Genomic DNA, 6,779 nt, shown 5'->3' on the forward strand with positions numbered 1-6,779 from the left:
TAGAAAGTATTAATTCTTTACTATAATTTTATTTAATCCTCTATAATCTATATATAGTTATAAATTACTATCCTTCTTAAGTATAAATAGGATTAATACTTCTATAGAGCTAATTAAATAGTAAATATATCTAATTACCTCTATTTCTTAAATATACTTAGTAAGAGTTTATAATTACTCTATTAATATAAAGTATATTAATTTATATAGTAGCTCTTTATTAAATTTAAGCTTAATATAATATATTACTCCTTTTAGTTTAGAAACTTTTTTTATATTCTCTTTATTAAAAATATCTATAAAGATTTAAAGTTCTTTAGGGATCTTCTTTTTATACTTATTCTTTAGTAAGTATTTACTTAAAGTATTAATATCTTTTTTATTTAGGGTTAAAACTCTTATTAAATATATTATATAAACTTTCTAGCTATTCTTAATAATTTCTTATATTATTACTTCTAGTTTAATAAATAAAATATAATTATATAATTAGGTATAAATATAAGTATTTATATAAATATTTTCTCTACTTATTAAGTTATTAAATAAAAGGATATCTCTTACCTCTTTAGAATATAAGCTAGCTATAAATACTTAGTAAATCTTTTATAAATAACTTTAGTTATTAATTAAGAAAAATATAAACTAATAAACCTTATTAGTAAGTATAAATCTCTCTTAGAAATCTATTAGCTTTAAAGCTATAATACTAATAGCTTCTTTTAATAAGAGTTTCTTAATAAGGTCTTTTTATATAAAGTTAATTATAGTATAAATATCTATATTAACTATTAATTTAAGTTTATTATATACTTAAAGTATAATTACTTAACCCTTAATAGTTTAACTTATAAGGATTAAAGTAATTTCTAGTATAATACCTCTTAAGGTTACCTCTATACTTATTTATTTCTTAAATCTTTAGTATTAGTTATATAAAAAACTATAATAATATTAATCCTACTTCTTCTTAAGTTTAAGTTCTAATTATTACTTATAAACTATATATAGAGTTTAGTATAATTAGAGGAAATATATCTATATCTTTTATAATTATAGTATTAAGTTCTTTAGAAGTTAAGTAGCTTACTATTAAAACTAAGTATTATATAGAGGTTTATTAAATAGTTATTCTAAGATAAAGTTTCTAAATAGTACTCCTTTAGATCTACTAATTAAGGGGGTTATAAATTACTCTTATAAAAGTAGTTTAAAAAACCTAAATATAATTACTTATATAACTTAGAGTAACTAATAAGTTTTCTTATATACCTCCCTTTTATAATCTCTTATAATCTCTATATATATAGAGTAATTATATATATATTAGTATAATTAATATCTTACTTAAAAAGTTTATTTTTTAAGGTCTTAATAAAGCTTTAAAAGAATATATAAACCTTTATATTACTTATATTTAATTTATTAAAAGCTTAGTTAATAGACTCCTAATAAATCTAATATATAATAAGTTTCTTATTATCTTTTTAATAATACTATTTTAAAGTATTATAGTAGTTCTATTCTTAAAGTTTAGGTATTATATACTACTTTCTTATAAAGATCTTAAAGTTATCCTATATAAAGTTAACTTACTTCTTTAATATATCTATAAGTATTTATTAATAAGTTTACTATTCTATTTATAAAGTATACTTTATTATACTTAAAACTTATTAGATATATTAATTATTAAAGTAATTAAAGTAGTACTTATAAGCCTCCTCTATTATAATAAGCTAATTTTCCCTTTCTATATTAATAGATTTACTAATAAGGTAAACTATATTATAGTTTAGGGGTTTTTTATAAACTTTAGGTAATTATTTAGTAAGCACTTAGTTACTTAATATAATAATAATTAGTTTATTTTAGTTAGTTATTATAGTTATAATTTATTATATTAATACTTAGCTAGTTATTTTATTTAGTCTTTTAGCTTAAGCTAGCCTATTAACTATAGCTATAGATATCTAGCTTTATAGTCTATTTAATCTATAGAGAGAGGTTTTATATTCCCTATTCTCTTATATATACTTATTACCTAGTTAATAAGTATTTAGTATAAATAGCTTATCTTCTTTAAAACCCCTAGCTTTATTTAAAGTATAGTTTCTTACTTCCCCTTATTAACTTATATTATCCTCTAATTATTTACTAAAGTTATCTTCCCTATATAAACTTATATAAGCTATTTCACTTAATACTTAGTAAATATTAAATATAATTTCTTTAACCTAATTAATAGGTATTATTTAAGTATATAGCGCTATTATTATTACTAACCTTCTTAAAATAAAGTAAAAATAAAAGAATTATAAAAGTATTTAGGGATTATAAACTATAATTAGGTTAAACTAATAAAAGAAGTACTTAAAAGGTAGGTATAATATTACTATACTACTTTTATTTATTTCTTTTAAGTTCCTTCTTTTTTAGTCTTTAATAAGTACTTACTAAGTCTTTATTATAGAGGGTTTTATACTTTAAACTTATAGACCTTCCTATCTATTTAGCCTCTACTAGCTAAGCTATTCCTAAGCCCTCTAGCTAGGTATTTAGTCCCTTATATAAAGCTAGTAATACTTAGTCCTTCTATATATAAATAGGTAAGGCTTAGATATTATACTAATAGTATTAAGCTTAGCTAATATGCTTTTAAGATAGCTATAATAGCTAGAAAGTACTTTTATTATTATTATTAACTTTAAGATTAATACTAATATTATAATATATCTTCTAGTTAATTAGATATAAGAGAAAGTATTTAATACTTATTATAACCTCTTAAAGTTAGCTATACTTATTATTAATACTTTAGCCTTTATACTACTTTATTTAGTAATAAAAAAACTTAAGGATTATTAAGATTTTAATAAAAACCTTTTAATTATTAGTAAAGAGTAGGTCTAACTTTAATATATACTACTTAATATTATTATTATTATTATTAACTAATAGGAAGGCTTAAATCTCTACTTTCTTTTTTATAGCCCTCTTAATTATTAGATATATATTATTCTAGTAGGTATTATTATTTAGTATAAGCTAAACTTCTTAGTATAACTTAGAGAAGATCTAAAAGTTAGAGCTATTATTAATCTCTACTACTACCTTTTAGTACTATTCTATCTATTATAGAGAAGCCTATATAAACTTAATAATATTCTAGAGCTAGCTAATAGGCTTAAGATACTACTATACTTTTAGATCCTTATTATATTACTTTATAAGCTAGTAGTAGTCTAATTTAGCTTTAAGAATCCTTTAATCTTTATTAAATAAGAAGGCTTAAGCTATAAGATTGAGGATATAGCTATAGCACTATATATATTAAGCTTAGACGTCTATCTCTATTATCTCTAGGTTAATCTATTAATAGAAAGTCTAGAGGTAAGTATTATTATTTATAGTATTATTAGTAACTATTACTCTAATATAGTCCTAAATCTAGTATTAGTTAATAATACTAATAAGGGTCTCTATAAAACTTTTACTACTATAGTTTTTATAATACTAAAGGAAGGCTAGAAGATATAACTATAAAGTACCTTTATTATTAATAAAGTAATTAGTAACTACTATAAAGGTATAAATATTAAGTGAAGATTATAGATTAAATAATAGATATATCTTTAATATTACTAAGTAGAGTTTAGCTATTATAAAAGCTTTACTATATTAGAAGAAGTCTTAGAACTAATCTTAAATAAAGCTTTAGCTCTATAAGACCTTATTAATAACTTTTATATTATAATACTAAAAGATCTACTAGAAGAAGATATTCTTAAAATAAATAAATAATAGATTAATAGAGATAATAGAGGTAATATAGAGGTCTTTAAGGGTTATAATCTTAGCTTTTAAGATATTAGTATTAATAAAGTAAAGTCTCTTATATAGAGATAGTATTAATATAAGAAGTAAGAGGGTAAGAATAATACTATTAGAGTCCTTATCTAATAGAAGAGAGATCTTATAAATATTATAGCTATTTTAGTATTATTAGAGTATAATTTATATAGTTTAAAAGCTTAAAGTAATATACTAAAGTAAGTACTTTTACTTAGTAGTAGTAATAAGAATGCTAAATAGCTATAAGGCTCTTTTTATATTATATTACTAGTAACTTTAGAAGGAAGTACTAGCTTAGCTTTATATAACTTTAATAAAGAAATAGCTATAGTACTAAATCTAGTTTAATTAACTATAAGGGACTAAACACTTAGCTAGAAGGCTTAAAGATAGCTTAACTAGTAGAGGCTAAATAGATAAGAAGGTCTATAGGTTTAAGGTATAGAACCCTCTATAATAAGGACTTAATAAATACTTACTAAAGATTAAAAAAGAAGGAACTTAGAAGAAGTAAATAAAAGTAGTATAGTAATATTATACTTACTTTTTAGGTACTTCTTCTATTAGTTTAACTTAACTATAGTTTATAGCCCCTAAATACCTTTATAATTCTTTTACTTCTACCCTATTTTAAGAAAGTTAGTAATAATAATAATACTATATACTTAAGTAATACCTACTAATTAAATTAAAGAAATTATACCTAATATTTACTAAGTACTAAGTAAAATAACCTATATAAGCCTATATAGGGAAGATAACCTTAATAAATAATTAGAAGATAATATAAATTAATAAAGAGAGGTAAGAAACTATATTTTAAATAAAACTAGAAGTTTTAAAGAGGATAGGCTATTTATATTAAATACTTATTAATTAAGTAATAAGTATATATAAGAGAATAAGGAATATAAAACCCCTCTTTATAGATTAAATAAGCTATAAAGCTAGATATTTATAGCTATAGTTAATAAATTAGCTTAAGCTAAAAGGCTAGATAAAGTAACTAGCTAAATACTAATATAATAGATTATAACTATAATAACTAACTAGAATAAGCTAATTACTATTATATTAAGTAATTAAGTACCTACTAAATAATTACTTAAGGTTTATAAGAAACCTTTAAACTATAATATAGCTTACCTTACTAATAAATCTATTAGTATAGAAAGAGAAGATTAGTTTATTATAATAGAAGAGGCTTATAAATACTACTTTAGCTACTCTAATAGCTAATATATCTAATAGGCCTTAAGTATAATAAAATATACTTTATAAATAAAATAGTAAACTTATTAATAAATACTTATAGATATATTAAAGAAGTAAATTAACTTTATATAAAATAACTTTAAGATCTTTATAAGAAAGTAATATATAGTATTTAAACTTTAAGAATAGAACTATTATAATACCTTAAGATAGTATTATTAAAAAGATAATAAAAAACTTATTATATATTAAGTTTATTAGGAGTCTATTAACTAAGCCTTTAGTAAACTAAATATAAATAATATAAAAGCTTATATATTTTTTTAAAACTTTATTAAGATTTTAAAAGATAAACTTTTTAAATAAGATANTTAATTATATTAATATATATATAATTACCCTATATATATAGAGATTATAGGAGATTATAGAATAGAAGTATATAAGAAAACTTATTAATTACTCTAAGTTATATAAATAACTATATTTAAGTTTTTTAGATTACTCTTATAAAAGTAACTTATAACCTCCTTAATTAGTAGATCTAAAAGAGTACTATTTAGAAACTTTATTTTAAAATAACTATTTAGTAAACCCTTATATAATACTTAGCTCTAATAGTAAACTACTTAACTTCTAGAGAACTTAATATTATAATTATAAGAGATATAAGTATATTTCCTCTAATTATATTAAACTCTATATATAGTTTATAAGTAATAACTAAAACTTAAACTTAAGAAGGGGTAAAATTAATACTATTATAGTTTCTTATATAATTAATATTAAAAACTTAAGAAATAAATAAGTATAGAGGTAATTTTAAGGGGTATTATACTAGAAATTATTTTAATCCCTATAAACTAAACTATTAAAGGTTAGGTGATTATACTTTAAGTATATAATAAGCTTAAGTTAGTAATTAATATAGATATTTATACTATAATTAACCTTATATAAGAAGACCTTATTAAGAAACTCTTATTAAAAGAAGTTATTAGTATTATAGCTCTAAAGCTAATAAACTTCTAAGGGAGACCTATACTTATTAGTAAGGTTTACTAGCTTATATTCTTCTTAATTAATAACTAAAACTACTTATAAAAGATTTATTAAGTATTTATAGTTAGTTTATACTCTAAAGAGGTAGGAGATATCCTTTTATTTAATAACTTAATAAGTAGAGAAAGTATCTATATAGATACCTATACTTATATTTAGTTATATAACTATATCTTATTTACTAAACTAAAAGTAATAGTATAAGAAATTATTAAGAATAGCTAAAAAGCTTATATAATATACTTAATAGGAGCTTTAGCTTTAAATAAGAAAGATATTAATACTTTAGATAAATACTTACTAGAGAATAAGTATAAAAAAAAGATCCTTAAGGAATTTTAAATTTTTATAGATATTTTTAATAAAGAGAATATAAAGAAAGTTTTTAAATTAAAAAGAGTAATATATTATATTAAACTTAAGCTTAATAAAGAGCTACTATATAAGTTAATATACCTTATATTAATAGAGTAACTATAAACTCTTACTAAGTATATTTAAGAAATAGAAATAGTTAAATATATCTACTATTTAACTAGTTTTATAAAAGTATTAATTTTATTTATACCTAAAAAGGATAGTAGTTTATAACTATATATAGATTATAGAGGATTAAATAAAATTATAGTAAAGAATTAATACTTTCT

Source organism: Colletotrichum gloeosporioides, assembly GCF_011800055.1.
Source record: "Colletotrichum gloeosporioides strain Lc1 chromosome Unknown consensus_76, whole genome shotgun sequence".
In the NCBI taxonomy this organism is placed as follows: Eukaryota; Fungi; Ascomycota; class Sordariomycetes; order Glomerellales; family Glomerellaceae; genus Colletotrichum; species Colletotrichum gloeosporioides.